The sequence below is a fragment of the Aotus nancymaae genome, unplaced genomic scaffold (genome assembly GCF_030222135.1).
Source record: "Aotus nancymaae isolate 86718 unplaced genomic scaffold, 86718_ANA_hifiasm-v0.15.2.pri h1tg000019l, whole genome shotgun sequence".
Lineage (NCBI taxonomy): Eukaryota > Metazoa > Chordata > Mammalia > Primates > Aotidae > Aotus > Aotus nancymaae.
Window position 1 is genome coordinate 33330351 of NW_026988431.1, and position 16267 is coordinate 33346617.

The window sequence follows — 16267 nt, forward strand, 5'->3', positions numbered from 1 at the left end:
TTGGTTTGCAAACGTGTTCATTTGTTTTTCAGACAGTGTGGGTTAAGTTCTCTGCCCTCTGCAGGTGTCTGAGAAGGCTCTGGGTTTCTCAGATCTGTCTCTTGCTTTCTCACGTCGCCTGTGCTGCTTGGTGCCTCTCTGATATGAAGACGCTGGCACGTCTGAGTCACCTCATGTGGACACCATCCAGAAAACTCCAGTTCACACTGGATCTTAACCAAAAACGATTCAATGCTGTTATCACTAAAATAACACCAAGACCTGAAGCCATCTTCCCTTGGAGTTAACTGACAGCCACCTCTGTAAGCCCAGTCAATGAGCAGACTCCTCCCAGTACTTGTAAGAGTAGTACTAGCTTGCCTTTTTGGCAATTTTTATTGACTTGTTGAATCTTGACTATAATATGATCTAAGAAGTAAGGAGGGCTGAGCTGATGCGTGGCTCTCGTACGCCTTCTGCAAGGGGGCGTCTCCCCAGTTCTCATGACGCTCACCTCCCACTTAGGTGCTGCTGGTGTGAGCCAAAGACTGGAGGTTTTCCAGCCAGGGTGGGAGTGGAGAGACAGCAGGAACAACGGTGCACACACGAAAAGGTCAAGACACCTGGATTCTGAAAATGCGCTGTGTTCCTGCCTCGGTAAGGTCACCAGCACTGAGGGGCCCAGCCGGAGAGGGATTCTGCTGCAAAAGGAGACAGTTGAGACTTTCGCTCGTTGGAAATCAAACTTACTTGTCTAAATTGCCCCTTCTTCTGTTCCTAAAAGGAAGGATAAGAGAGAACATTCCAGATGAGGCACTTCAGAGCTTCCTTAGATCCTATAACGTTAAGAGGTATTTTAAACACTAAAAGGACAAAGCTCTTCCCAATCCTTACGCTTCCCTAAGTGGCATCTGCAGCAGGTACGTGTGCAGTTTGATGGCAGCTGCGAACTGGAGGTGAGGAGGAGCAAAGACGGGAAAGGCAGGAAGAAGTAAGGATGGAGATGCTTGGAATCAAGAGCATAGCGGAGTAGAAGTCCTGCACACAGGGCAGTGTCCACGGCCAGAAAACTTCTGCTGGGCACCAGCCACCACGAGCGCACCCCGTGCTCACCAGGGAGCTGCAGCTCCTCGACAGCACTGAGTGGGGTCGTCTCACTGGAAGCAGATCAGCTGACACAGAACAAGGACCTTGGCCATAAGGGTGAGAAGACACAGGGATTCCAACCACACAGTTGGGACAGAGGGACCGTGCATCTGCTCATCTGTCCTGCACTTGGCCCACAGTTGAACTCCACAGTGCCTGAGACAGACTAGCTAAGGGTTGGCCTTCTGTAGCCTTTGCTGTTGGGCCTCTGGTAAGCTTTCATCTCCCATGACCTCATGTTCCCCATAAGTGAGATGAGTAAATAATGCCCCATTTGTAGAAGTGGGCCCTCATGACCGAGGTAGCCTCCAGATAGCCAGAGTAAAGAGTAGAGTGTGCCCCATGGCATCCCTCCTTCATCTTCTCCATCATCACCTAGCGGGGTCAGACTGGGAGACATGGTTGGCCACGCCATGCCATGACTGAGGAGCCTACTGGGACTTGGGAATGTTTGACATCCTCATTTTCCCATTGGTCCTTCAGAGAATAGTGCTGCCCTCACATCCCCTGGCGCACAGCCTTCCTGAAATGCCCTCACCCCATGCCTTTGCCATTGTGTGCTCTCAGATTTCCCCCACTGTTTGACACCCTCTTTAGAGGGCTGCTTTTTTCTCCAGAGATAATTCTAGCCATCCTCCCCACTCTCACAGCTGGAGGCTATGGCCACTCACTACCCATGCATTTTGCCACACAGGGGACATCCGGATGGTTTCTGTTAGGACTTTGCCCACTTCCTTCTCATGGCGCTGGCTGTGGAGAGTGCCTGGCTGGCCTCATGGGGCCTGTCTCACTTTGCCGGGAGACATGACCCACTAATGTGGCAACTCTAACTCAAAGGCCCCTCAGATATGTTACAGCAAATTTGGAGCCACAGACAGTTTCCCCCCATTGGCAGCCCATCGTGTTCGAAATTCCATGTTGGGTTTGCTTGGAATGAAAGATACTTGAATTGTTGAGCGCCTGTGAGCGCCCAGCTTCTGTTTCATAGTCTTAACAGATGGCCATTGTCGTGAAACGAGAGTGATGCCTGAAGATCTCAATGATGTTTGAGCCTTTTATGTAACTTTTTATTAAGTCTTTGTGTATCTTGACTCATTAATAAAGAAGATAAACACATGTCTCTTACTTCCGTTTACTCCAATATTCCTGAAGTTTTGCTGAGAACATTGTGAATTGTCAGTGTTTTTCCCAGAACATCCACCTCTTACAGAGCATGACCTTGGTCCTAACCAGATCTAAAGTGAGGAGGAGCCCACTGGTTCCTGCATGGAGCCAGAGGACGAAGGCAGGCTAGCACAGCATTTAGAGGCACTACCTCTTGATGCTGGGCAGGCCTGGATTTTAGCCCTGCCACCGACCTTTATGTGCCTTTGAGCAAATGACCTGCCTTAGTCTTGAGCTGCCCTGTCTGTGAATGGGACGATCACATGCACCTCGAAGTAGCTGGAGGACTAAAGCTAGTGTAGGAGTGTGGTGAGGAGCCCAGAAATGGTGCTGTTTGTACAGGGCACCTGTTGGGTTATCTGCCTGACATTCCTCCTTTTTATGGAAACTGCCCTGTTCCCCCATCCAGAGGGTTACAGTCTTTGGCACAATGTGATTTCACTTCTTTGTTGATTAAAGATGGTGGGTACTTGACCAAGCTGAACCTCTCAGTCTCCATTTTCCAGGGAATAGAAGCCAACACCCTCTCTTGGTAGCTCTTTGGGTAACGCTAGCTGAAACATGTAAACTTGGGTGCTGGAGGATGCTTCTCATGCCCTCTAGGCTGGAGGCAGAGAGGGCTAGACTGCAGACTGGCGAGAGGGATGATGTAGTGGTTTGCTCAGGCCTGGCTTCTTGCCTATTCGTTCTTCCCACAAATATTTATTGGGCACTACCATATGCCAGGTATTGGCTGGGTGCTAGGTGCATGGTAGTGAACAGGGCAGTAGTGGGTCTTCTGATAAGTCAGTTCGTTTTCCTCTAGTTCCGTATTAGTTTCTTATGGCTGTTGTAACAATTACCACAAACTTAGTGGCTTAAAACAGAAGTGTATTCTCTCACAGTTCTGGAGACCAGAAATCAAAACTCAGTATCACTGCCCTGAAATGAAGGTGCCAGGCGGCCTTCGCTCCTCGCCTCTCCCACCTCTCCCAGCTTCTAGTAGCTGCTGGCATTCCTTGGCGTGTGGCTCCATCACTCCAGTCCTCGAGGCCAGCATCTCTAAATCTTTTACTTCATCTTCATAATGCCTTCTCTGTGTGTGTCAAATCTCCCTCACTCTCAGTGGATACTTCTGTCACTGAGAAAGTGGAAGCCAGCTGAATAGAATTTTCAGACTCCTTTAACCTCCTCTGCCCCCTCACCAGCATCTGCACCCACCTGCTCTGCCTTCTTCGTTGTTAGTGATGAACACTTGTGCTCCTGGCTGAAGCCAGGCCCTTTCCTGAGCACTAGCACATACCAGGCGTTACTCTGGCCCCTCGCCCCTCCTCTGTGACAGCGATTTCCCCCTCTACTGGATATTTCTCATCTCAAAGAAAAGCAAAACCTTCTCTTGACCCACTTCCTCTGCCAGATACCACCCGATTCTCTGCTCTCTTTTGCAAGAAACCTTTTTTTTTTTTTTTGAAACAGTCTTGCTCTGTTGTCCAGGCTAGAGTGCAGTTGCACAATGATCTCAGCTCACTGCAACCTCCACCTCCCAGGTTCAAGTGATTCTCCTGCCTCAGCCCCCCAAGTAGCTGGGACTACAGGCACGCACCATGACACCAGGCTAATTTTTGTATTTTTAGTAGAGGCGGGGTTTCGCCATGTTGGCCAGGCTGGTCTTGAACTCTTATCCTCAAATAATCCACCCACCTCTGCCTCCCAAAGTGCTGGAATTACAGGCATGAGCCACCACATTGGCCGGCAAGAAACCATCTTTAAAGAATAATCTATGTTCACTGTCATGCATTCCTCTCATTTCTCCCTCTTTAAACTGTTCCAGGTGAGCTTTCACCTGCCACTCCATCACCACTGCCACCACCATTCTCAAAGTCACCAATGGCCTCCATTTGGCTAAATTCAAAGGCTGGTTCTCAGCCTTTTCATGCTTGAGCTCCCTTCAGCAGTGACACAGTTGAATACTCCCTTTTCCTCATGAGACTTCCATTGGCTTCTAAGATGCTGCCATCTTTTAGTTTTTCTCCTTCCCTGGTCACTTCCTTAGTCTCCTTTGCTGGTTCCTCATCTTCCACCTAATCTGTTAGCTTTGGAGCACCCCAGAGCTTAGTCCTTGGTCCTCTTCTCTGCCTACCCTCACTTTCTTGATGACATCATCCAATCTTGAGCCTTTATCTGCTGAGGGTTCCCAGTTGTACCTCTCCAGCTTGAAACTTTCTCCTAAGTCCCACTCATATATCCAGCTGCCAGATTGACATCTCACTCGGATGTGTCAAGTACCCAGTGTCAGAGTTAATATGTCCAAAACAGAATTCCTGATTTTCACCCCCCCATACCTGCCTCACATGTAGCCTTCCCCAGCTCACTAATGGCAACTCCACCCTTCCAGTTACTCCAACCAAAAACCTTGGCATTACCCTTCATTCCTCTCTGTCTTGCATCTCACACCCAACAAATCTCGACCCCAAAATATATTCAGAATCTGCCCATTTCTCATTCCCTCCACTGCTAACATTCTACCCTGAGCCATCTTTCATGCCTGTTTCATTTTTGTCTTTCTGCAGTTCATTCTCAACACAGCAGCCAGAACATTTTTGGTAAAGTGGAAGTCAAATTATGTCTCTGCTCTGCTCAAACCCCACACCCCAGTGGCTCCTGCATCTAATTTTTAAGATGTGTCAGAGTGGACTGTGCTGAACACCTGGTAATGAGCTGATGTTTATTAGCCACAAAAAAAGGATGGTCAAACATGTCCCTTCATTCAGGCAGCACACACTCACTGATCTCTGAGCCCCACATCAGGGCTACAGAGAACATTAAAACCTGTGTATCGCTGGGGGCCCAGCCTCATGGGGATGATGAGCTGTGGTGATCTGTGCATTAAGAGAATGCTCTGACCTGGAGGTGCTCCCATAAATCTTGGTCCCTCATCATCCTTGTACTCAGTAGATGAAGAGGGTGTTCATTGATTAGATGAAAATTTTAGTCACATTTTCGGCTCACTAATTCCATCACTTTTGAAGATTGAAGTTTCCTTTTCTAAATGATGCCCAGATTCCCAGGTCCATACCAAGACTACTTTAAAGTCCAATTCCATCTCCACACACTTCTAAAGAGGCTGTGAACGGAAGTTCCCAGGTGTCACAGATGTCAGCGTTGTCATTGTTAAACACGTGCTCTGACTGAAGAGACCCCCCCCCCCCACCAAACAGGCTTTGTGCGAGCAACATGTTCATTCACCTGGGTGCGGGCAGGCTGAGTCCAAAAAGAGAGTCAGTGGAGGGCGGTGGGATAGGAGTTGGTTTTATAGGTTTGGGGTAGGCAGTGGAAAGTTACAGAAGTTACAGTTTAGGGCAGTTTTTACAAGCTGGGTGGGGGTTGTAAGGTCTGGAGTCACGAGGTTGACCAAGGTCGGTTACAAAGTCCAATAGCCTTATCAATTGAGGCAGGAATAAGAAACCGTAGAAGAATGTCTTAAGTTAATTAGGTGCTGCAGGGGTTGATCATCCTTCCCCTTTTCATGGTCTTCCAGTTACTTCAGATTTTCTAATTCCAGGAGGCCATCCAGAGGTGTACGTGTGGGTCATGGGGGTTGCCACGGCTCGACTTAGGGTATGGCCTAAAGAACCTTGCAGTCATCACCCAGGAGCTTTTTGGAAATGCAGACTCTTGGGCCCTGTCCCAACCTGCTGAGTCAGGATCTGCATCTTAAGAACCTAGGAGAGTCATGTACACAATGAAGCCTGGGTAGCCACTGCCCCAGAACTTCAAGCCTGGCACGGAAATGAAATCCAGCCCTGGACTCACTGCACCTTGGGATCCGGTTCAGCTTCATCCAACCAGAGGAAGCTTCAACTGCATTCATTTGATGAGTAAAAAGTTTGCGCCTCTGCCTTTGACAGCTGCAAGATTCTGCCCAGCGATGAGAAGGCAGTGAGCTCCAAGTGTCCACCCACAGTCAGCATGTGCTTCCCTTAATTATGGGAAGTTTTCACACAGAGGCAAGTGGGCTCCCAGTTTGCTTCTCAAACACTTGCATTGTGGTTAGAATTTGCACAACTATGGGAAATGTAAAGAATAAGAAAAAGTCTGACTGAGCTGAGAGCTCTCAGGGACTCTGAGTCCCTAAGCACTCGAAAGAGTGGGCTATCCTGTGCAAGCTGGATTTTCACTTAGCATAGCTGCTGGGCTCCCACATCATCCCAAATAGCTCATTATTATACTAAGGTGGAAATTTAAATAGAAAAAAGGAAAGCTGAGTTCATACCAAAGCAAAGAACTAATGGATGCCTTCAGTGGAATCTACTTCCTGGCAATTACGTGCTAAACCATTAGCTCGGACTCAAATCCAGCTTCCTAGTCTGTCATCAGCCCTGTGCCTGGGCTAATGAGAGGAGGTGAAATCACTGGATAAGTGGCTCTCACAGTGTGGCCCTCAGACCAGCAGCTTCTGTATCTGGGGAGTTTGCTAGAAAGCAAGTTATCTGGTCCCACCCCAGACCTACTGAATCAGAAATTCTGAGATGAAGCACAGCGGTCGGTGTGGAACAACCTTCCCGGGAGATTCTATTGCTCCCTAAAGTTTGAGAACCACTTAGTTACATAAATTTAGGTAAAAATAAAAGTTCCTACCACAGGAAGGTAAATTGCGGCTGGGTGTATTCTTATGTACAAGACAACTGCTGGCTCTCTGGGCAAGGTTGTCCGGGTGCTTCCTCCTTCCTTCATCTGATTCATGAGGACCCCTCAAGGTCTGGAACTGTTCTCAGAAAGGAGTCCTGATCTAGACCCCAAAAAAGGGTTCTTGGATCTCGTGCAAGAAAGAATTCAGGGTGAGTCCAGAGAGTGAAGGAATAAAAGAATGGCTACTGCATAGACAGAGCAGCCCCGAGGGCTGCTGGGTGCCCATTTTTATGGTTATTGCATGGTTATATGGTGAACAAGGGGTGGATTATTCATGCCTCTCCTTTTTAGACCATATAGGGTGACCTCCTGGTGTTGCTATGGCATTTGGAAACTGTCATGGCGCAGGCGGGAGTGCGGCAGTGAGGACGACCAGAGGTCATTCTTGTGGCCATCTTGGTTTTAGCCAGCTTCATCGCAACCTGTTTTATCAGCAAGGTCTTTACGACCTGTATCTCGTGCCGATCTTTTAGCTCATCCTGTGACTTAGAATGCCTTAACCATGTGGAAAAGCACGTCTTACCGTCATTTTACCCAGCCCCTATTCAAGATGGAGTTGCTATGGTTCAAATGCCTCTGACAGAAGCCAGGTGCCTCATACAGGGGTTGTTAACCTTGGCTCCATGGGGTTACAGGTGGGGTGGCTGACACCCCTGAAATCATATGCAAAAATCCCTGTATACATACATTCTTCTGGGAAGACAATCATGTTTTATTGGATTCTCACTGTACCAGTGAGTCACCCAACATGAAAATGAACCAGGCTCTTTAACCTTCTTTTTTGACATCAGGCCCTTCTGGTAGTTTCATAGCCATAGAGAGTGGAAAGAGGAAAAAGTATTAAAGATGCATCCACTCTACAACTTCTGAGAAGCTCTAAATCGTTCTCTTGGTGGACACATCTCTGAGCTTGCTCCCACGACATCCTGAGAGAGGGGAGGTGGCTGGGCTGCCCTTCTCCTCCCAGTTCCCCGGCATGTGTGTAACCCACATGACTCCCTCACCTCCACCCTGCTGTGGTTGACACCCCCTGCCTCTCTGACCCTCAACACCCTGGTACAAAACCAAAGGAGCAAAGAAAATTTGGGGTGCTATAGCAGCTCCAGGACTACTTGGCAACCCATCACTAGGATGGGAGCCCAGCTGGGCAATGGGAGCAGAGGAGAGATAGGAGGAATGTCAAAAAAGCACCCGAAGGCAAACGCCATCGGCTCAAATTAGAATGGGCAACCACCTAGACAGTGGTTCGCAACTCAGACTGTATAGTAGAATCACTCAGGGAGCCTGGAAAATCATTCTGCTGCCCAGACCGCTCCTTCAAAGAGTCTGGTGCCATTGGTCTAGGCTGGGGCCTGGACATCAAGACTTTAAAGCTTCCCAGGTGACTCTACTGTGCAGCCAGAGCTGAGATCACTAGCCAGGCTGCATTTTAATCTCATCTCTTGAACACCATGCCTTTCAGTGATCATGGGTTAATTAAAAAATAGCTGCCTGGAGTACCACCATCTATAAAGGCACTCCTATAAAGGAACACAGTTTCCCAGCCCTTGATGTGTAAATGGACACTTGACCGTAAGGGATACTTATATTTTCATTAAAGTGGGTCCCCTCAGAGCCTGGCTTGACTTGTTGGTGATAACCAGCCAGTAGTCTGGTCACAGTCTACTGTGATACCTCATTTGTCCACATCTCTTCCATTTCTATATCCAAGGCCCAGGGAGGGGCCTGGTGGTACAAAGTTAATACTGAATGTTTATCAAATGAATTAATAATTATTACACATCTCAGCAGGGGCCTCCATGCCTTAAACCTAAATCAGATTGGCTCAAACCTTCCTTTTCCATTCCCAAGCCTATGGTTTGTGGCAGTCCCAAGGCCCACTGAAGACTTCACACAGTTCTCGAAAGTCAGGTTCTCACTGGGACCTCCACTTCTGTCCATTTCACTCTGAAGCTCAGCCCCTGCCTCGGTTTCTACAAAGAAAACTCACTCTCAATAAACATTCCTAGCCAGGTGCAGTGGCTTGCACCTGTAATCCGGCTACTAGGGAGACTGAGGCAGGAGGACTGCTTCAGCCCAGGAGTTTGAGACCGGCTTGGGCAACTTAGAGATACCCTGTACCTTGAAAAAGTAAATAACCATTCCTGAGTTTTGCTGGGGACTTGGGGGTCCCAGGGATGGTCTCTCTGCTGTCAGGGCCTCTCAGTTGGCCTTCGCCCCATGTCAGACCCTCCACCAACCTGTCTTCTCCTCCAGTACCAGCCCCCCAATGAGCTAAACAGCCATCCCTTAGATTCTTTAAACCTCATTTGCTTTCTTTAGCCGTAATCCCATTGTCTCTTCCTAGAATGAAATATGGCTTCAGCTCTTCATAGGATGGCCAAAACCTTTAGTTTGCTCAGGACTGAGGAGTTTACTGAAACACTGGTCATTCATTGCTAAATCCAGGACAGTTCCAGGCCAACCAGGACCATTGGTCACCTTACTGGTAAGAATAAAATCTTCACCTTGTTCTATAATAAGAGTACTAAGAACTATAAATTAGCTTGTAGTTCTCAGTCTAGCAATCGTCATCATCATCATTACCTGGGAGACTAGTTAAAACACAGATTTTTATGATTTAGCAGATCTGGGGCCTGAGAAATTGCACTTCTTACAAGTTTCCAGTGGATGTGATAGTACCAGTCTGGGACCACACTTCGAGAATCCTGAATCAGGTAATCCACATTATACATTCAGCAGAGGACTTGGCATAGAGTAAATCAGCTGACGTTTCGTTGAGCACTTACTGTAAACCAGGCACCCTGCTGTTTCTACACGTTATCTCATTTAAACTTCAAGCCTTCCCTGTAAGGTAGGTGATGTGCTTGTTTTACAGAAAGGGAAACTGAGGTCTAGGGACAGCCACAGGTGACTGAGCCTGCACGTGCACCCAGTTCTGACTTGGAAGCCCGTGCTCCATTCACCAGCACCCCTGCCACACTGAGGACTGAGCTAGTCCCAGCTAGCTGCCACACCCCTTTTTAATTTGAACTTTGTTTGAGGAAAATCTTTCAATGCGTCTCCCACATCCCTGTCTTCTTCCAAGTGAGCTGAATGCAGATCAACTTCCCTTGCGTGACTCAGCAGCAGCATTTTGAACTTCAGTGACAGTCATTTTCCAGAGTGTCTGCACTGGGCCTCCTCCAGGAGCGGCCTGAGCTGTGGCCTTGGACACCCCCTCTAGTTCTGTTCCTCCAGCTGCCTTTCCCAGGCAGGAACTTTTCTCTGAGAAAGTCGAGGCCAGGACAGCCCAGCAGTTAGCCCAGTGAGTGAGACCCAGGAGGCCTCATGTGTAGTCTGGGGGCCTCTGGACTGCAGCCTAGGGGAGCACCCACAGCCAGGAGCCCCCTCAGCCCTGACCTTGGCCCTGCTCCCTCAGAGACAGCCTGGTGGCTGAGGCTGCTGGAAATGGATCCTGTGATATAAGTAAATACAACTGACTTTCTTGTTAATATAACAGTTCTGGCCAGGCACAGTGGCTCACACCTGTAATCTTGGCACTTTGGGAGGCCAAGGCGGGCAAATACCTGAGGTCAGGAGTTTGAGACCAGCCTGACCAACATGGAGAAATCCTGTCTGTACCAAAAATACAAAATTAGCTGGATGTGGTGATGCATGCCTGTAATCCCAGCTCCTCGGGATGCTGAGGCAGGACAATTGCTTGAACCCAGGAGTCGGAGGTTGCAGTGAGCTGAGATCAGGCCACTGCACTCCAGCCTGGGCAACAAGAGCGAAACTCCATCTCAAAAATAAAAAAAATAAAAAACAGTTCTTCCTCACCACCCTCCTCCTCCAAAGAATCCAAACTTTTGGTTCCTTCTTTGTGGTTGGCATTGCTGAGATTTCTGGTGTTGTTGGTGCACAGAGGATGTGTGGAGTGTGGTAAGAACACAGGCTTCCTAGGTCTGGCTTAGCAATGCTGCTAGCTGATGACTTTCAGTAACTTGTCCCAGCTCTCTATGCCTTGATCGCCTCATTTGTCAAATTGGGTTGATTATAACATACTTATTTTAGGGATATTGAGCTATTTCGGAATTCGATACAGTCATATGCCACATAAGGATGTTTTGGTCAAGGACAGACCACATATACAAAGGTAGTTCTGTATATTAAAATACCCTATCTTTACTGTCCTTTTCCTATGTTAAGATACACAAATACTTGCCATTGTCTTACAGTTGCCTACAGTATTCAGTCCAGTAGCCTGCTGGGTAGGTTTGTAGCCTAGAAGGAGCAGGCCATCCCACAGAGCCTGGGTGTGTGGTAGGCTGTACTGTCTAGGTTTGTGTTAGCGCACTCTACGATATTCTCACAATGATGAAATCACCTAAGGATGCATTATTCAGAATGTATATCCATCGTTCAACAACACATGACTGCATATACTTTCAAAATAGTGGCTGACACATCGAAACTCTATGTAAATGTTAGCCAGGATTCCAGAATCAAATGGGCAAATGCTTTGGAGTGCCTGCTAGTAACTACAGCCACCACTTACTGAAACAGCATGCACCAGTCATTGTGCTTTGCACAGGTCACCTCATTTAAGGCTTGGAGGAGCTGGGTGACTTGCCCAAGCACACCCTCCTTAGTAAGTGGGGTGCTTGCCTCCCAGGCCAAGCTGGCCTATCCAGCAGTACCCCCTCTGCCTCCCTTGTGGGGCTGGCGCTGGGCTGGGCATTCAGCAAGGAGGCTTGGCCTCCCCCATTCTCTGACCACAGCCCCTGCCCCCTCTCCCCTGCCTGCCTCACTCCCCCTTCCCTCAGATGCTCCTCACCCAAAAAACAGCCTCCTGTTGCCCTCTCCTCTCCTGAGTCCCAGGGCTCTGCCGGGCTCTGCTCTTGCCCAGCTCCCCTTGTCAATCAAAACAGATTCAGCCTTCACAGGAAGGAATTTGATATCTTGTATCAAGAGGCTTAAAATCCTCTTTCCTGAAAATGCCACTCCTAGGACCCTCTCCTAAAGAAGTAATCAAAGATGCAAAGAATGATGAACAAAGATGATCATCACATTCTTAAGATACAAAACGTTAAAGGATCTAAGTGAGCAACAATTGGAGAACGACTAGGTAAATGATGCTGTACCCCGTAGTGAAGGACTGTACCGCAAACATGACCAGCAGAAGAAATGTTTGTTTCCTGCGCTCTCATCATCCCTGGATGGTAGCATCTTTTAAAAAAATCTCTGCTTAATGGAAACACAAAGGAAGGGCATCTAGTTTCTATGCTATTTTTATTTCCTTGACCCCGAGTAAAGTTGGACTTTTGAAGACTTGTCAATTTTTATTCCTCATAAATTGCCTATTTATGCCCTCTTCAATTTTCTGTTGATTTCATTTTTCTCATTTATTCGTTTTATGTGTTCAGTTTATTGACCACTTATATGTCATATTTATTGCAAAATTTTCCCTTAGAATGTAATTTCTTTTTTCGTTGTATTAATGATTTATTTTTATACTATAGATGTTGAAATTTCTAAATGTCCAAAGCTGTTATTTACTCCTTTATGGTTTTTGTCTTTGGTACAATGCTAATATGATCCTTTCTCATCCAAGTATTATTATTATTTCCCTTGAACACCTTTAGGGTTACATTTTAATTTTTTTTTTTTTTAACATTTCTTTTAGAGACAGGGTCTCACTCTGTTGCTCAGGCTAGATAGAGTGTAGTGGTGATCACAGCTCACTGCGGACTCGAACCCCTGGGCTCAAGCAATCCTCCTGCCTCAGCCTCCTGAGTAGCTGGTACTACAGACATGTGCCACCACACCCAGCTATTTTTTTTTCTTAGAGAGCAGTCTCACTATGTTACCCAGGGTGGTCTCCAACTCCTGGCCTCAAGGGATCCTCCCACCTCAGCTGTTCACAGTGCTGGGGTTACAGGCATGAGACACCATGTCTGACCCAGATGACTTTCTATTCATAAAGTAAAGGAATGGAATTGTCAATACCTCATGCCATTATGTGGAAGATTAAGTAAACTAATTTACAGAAAGCTTTAGAAGCAATAACTGGCATGTAGTCTTTTCTCTGTCATTGTTAACCTATTCTTAATTTAAAGTTTATTGGAAATTTACTCTGGAGTGAGGTGTGAAGTATGTTTTAGCTTTGTGTTAAGCCAGTTGTCCCAACACCACTTTTTCAATAATATATCCTGACCTCATCAAAAAGCCTGCGACTGGAATGCAATCTTTTTGCTGATTCTGAGCTGCATGGGGAATTCCCTTTACAGAGCTATGAGCTGGGGAGGAGGCTATTCCAAAATTCCCTGCTCATCCTCTCACTGGTATTCTCCCCTATGCTAAGTCACCGTGGCTTTCCTAAGGACAGTGTGTGGAGCCAAACACACTCAGCCCGACTATCCTCTCCTTCCCAGCCCAAGTTCAGGGGGTCAAAGTCAAAATAAAAATACAGAGATAAATCTCAAATTTAACATTTTATTGGGGAAGCAAGAATTGCAATTCGGGACATATATGCAGACCCAGTACTTCTGAAGAACAAAGAGGTTAGAGGTTTTATAAAAAGGAGAAATTGCTGGATGCATTGGCTCACACTTGTAATTTCAGCACTTTGGGAGGCCAAGGCCGGCAGATTGGTTGAGCCCAGGAGTTCCAGAGTAGTCTGGGCAACATGGCGAAACCCCATCTCTATAAAAAATTTAAAAATTAGCTGGGTGTGGTGGTGCACACCTATAGTTCCAGCTACTTAAGAGGCTAAGGTGGGAGGATCACCTGAGCCCCGGGACGTTGAGGCTACAGTGAGCCATGATCATGCCACTGCACTCCAGCCTGGGAGACAGAGTGAGAACCTGTCTCAGGGGGGATGCTCTGATTGGTGAGGGTGGCGATGGTTAAAACTAGTCTTAGGATAATAGCAGGCCAGGCATGGTGGCTCACACCTGTAATCCCAGCACTTTGGAAGGCCGAGGTGGGCAGATCATGAGGTCAGGAGATCAAGACCATCCTGGCTAACACGGTGAAACCCCGTCTCTACTAAAAACACAAAAAATCAGCCAGGCGTGGTGGCGGATGCCTGTAATTCCAGCTACTTAGGACGCTGAGGCAGGGGAATTGCTTGAACCTGGGAGGCGGAAGTTGCGGTGACCCAAGATCACGCCACTGAACTCCAGCCTGGGCGACAGAGCGAGACTCCATCTCGGAAAAAAAAAAGAAAAGAAAAGAATAAGAGCAGGTTGTTTCAGTAGCCATTAGATAAAACTGAGTTCAGTTTACGACAAACAGGCAGTCTGAGCAGCCAGGCTTGCAGAGAATCACATTTTCAGAGCAATGTTACCTTCCCTGGGAGTGTTTCCCCCCAGACTCTCTACTCTGATTTAGTTGGGTATGACAAGAACAATACAATTTGTGCCACCAATTTTCGCAAGAGTTTTGCATCCTCAGTCCTTCCACAAACCCTCCTCCTTTTCCTTCACTGAGATCTCACTTTCTCTAACCACCCTGGTACCACAGCGCACGGAATCTGCTGGGTCAAGGCCAACAATGACTCTCCCTCCAACCCCCAGCCCAGGCCAGCATGCCCAGGTAGGAGCCAAGAGGAAAACAGTGCCTCTGCCCTGTACTGGGTGGTGGTGATGGGGGTAGGGTGCCTCCCTCCCTTTGGGAGACATCCAGCCAGGCTTTCTCGCCATTGTTTGCCTGGGCTCAAGTAAGGGCCTGCATCTGCAGCTCAAGCAAGTGTTAATGCCGCCGCCTTCGTAACACCCACCTTTGCAAGGAAGTTCTTCAGATGTAATATACATTTTTGCGAGGGGCATAGTATCAAAGATTAGGAAAGGAGATGGACGATGCCTCTTTCTGTTAGGCAAAGAGCTGAAATGCTACTTTTTGAGTGAGGGCTCACTATGTGCTGGGTAGGGCCAGGTGTCTGCACAGCCTGGGGGGGACCTGTTGACATGACATTTGTGTGAGTGGCACCTGCTGGTCCTCACAGAAGCCAAGGTATGTGCTGAGAATCCTCACTGCATCAGGAGTAAAACTCTCAGAAGAAGAATCTGGGCTACAAGACTAGGACTCAAACCTGCGTGTCTGATACATTCCATGCCAACCCCAGACAAGGATCGGAAGACATTTCCTCCCTCTGTGCCCTTGGGCAAGTTATTCCAGTTCTATCGGCCCAGGTTCCCTTTTCTGAAAAATGGACATCCTACTTACTTCTTGGGTTGTTGTGAAGATTAAATGAGTTAACACATTCAAAGAGCTTAGAATAGTAGCTGTGTTCCCTCCACAGTTGCTTTTAAAAAAATATTTAGGCAGGGTGCAGTGGCTCACGCCTGTAATCTCAGCACTTTGGGAGGCCGAGGTGAGCAGATCACGCGGTCACGAGATCGAGACCATCCTGGCCAACATGGTGAAACTCCGTCTCTACTAAAAATACAAAAATTAGCTAGGCGTGGTGGCGTGTGCCTGTAATCCCAGCTATTCAGGAGGCTGAGGCAGAAGAATCACTTGAACCCGAGAGGCAGAGGTTGCAGTGAGCCGAGATCGTGCCACTGCACTCCAGCCTGGCGACAGAGCGAGACTCCGTCTCAAAAACAAAAAACAACTGTTTAAGCATTATCCTCATTATTACTGTAGTAGCAGCAGCCGTAGATATTATTATCCCCCTTTGAGGTTTCCCTGCCAACCCAACACCTGGGAAGCAGGACCAGTGCTCCTCTCGTCCACCAGATGGCAGCATCGCAGAGCGGACGGGCCCTTTCCAGCCGTCTCTATGCGCATGGTTTGTAGGGAAGCCCTCCAGCTTCCCCAGAAGCCCGGGAGAGAACCAGCACCTCCTCCAATGCAGGAAGGATATCAAAGGTCAGGCTCCTTCACCCACTGGTCCCTGTTCTTGCCCCAGCTCTCTAGGACTTCCTGCCCGTGGGGGGCCCAGGGTCTGGATCTCGGCAAGTTCGTTATTTGTATTTGCCAAATGCTTCGCATAGGGCCAGGCCGAGAAACCTTTTCAGGAACTGTCTGATGAACCCTCCGGGTTAAACTTCCCCAGCGAAGGCCCAGCTCTTTCTGGGTGCTTCCTGCTGAAAGCCACCCCAAGCCTTCCTGGCTGACCTCCAGTGCCTTCCAGGGGTTGACTGCTCCATCTGCTTCCGGATTTCCGCGTAGGCACAAGGACTGTGGGGTCCCCAGGAAGGGCTTTCAGAAAGGCTCTCTTGGTTCTATGCTCACGGGCTCCGTACACACACACAGTCCCACCACTGCTTCTACCGTGGGAGACCCCAAACCCTGACCTCGCGCCTCTGTCCTGCTCACT

At 48.1% G+C, this 16267-nt stretch overlaps 1 long non-coding RNA gene across 1 annotated transcript; it reads left to right on the forward strand.

Annotated features, from left to right (window-relative positions):
• Positions 1 to 9303: 9303 nt before the first annotated feature.
• LOC105716549 (uncharacterized) lies at positions 9304 to 12308 on the forward strand. The gene is made up of 3 exons (XR_001107302.2): positions 9304 to 9445; positions 9585 to 9674; positions 11950 to 12308. It is a non-coding gene; the product is annotated as an uncharacterized LOC105716549 (long non-coding RNA).
• Positions 12309 to 16267: the final 3959 nt, after the last annotated feature.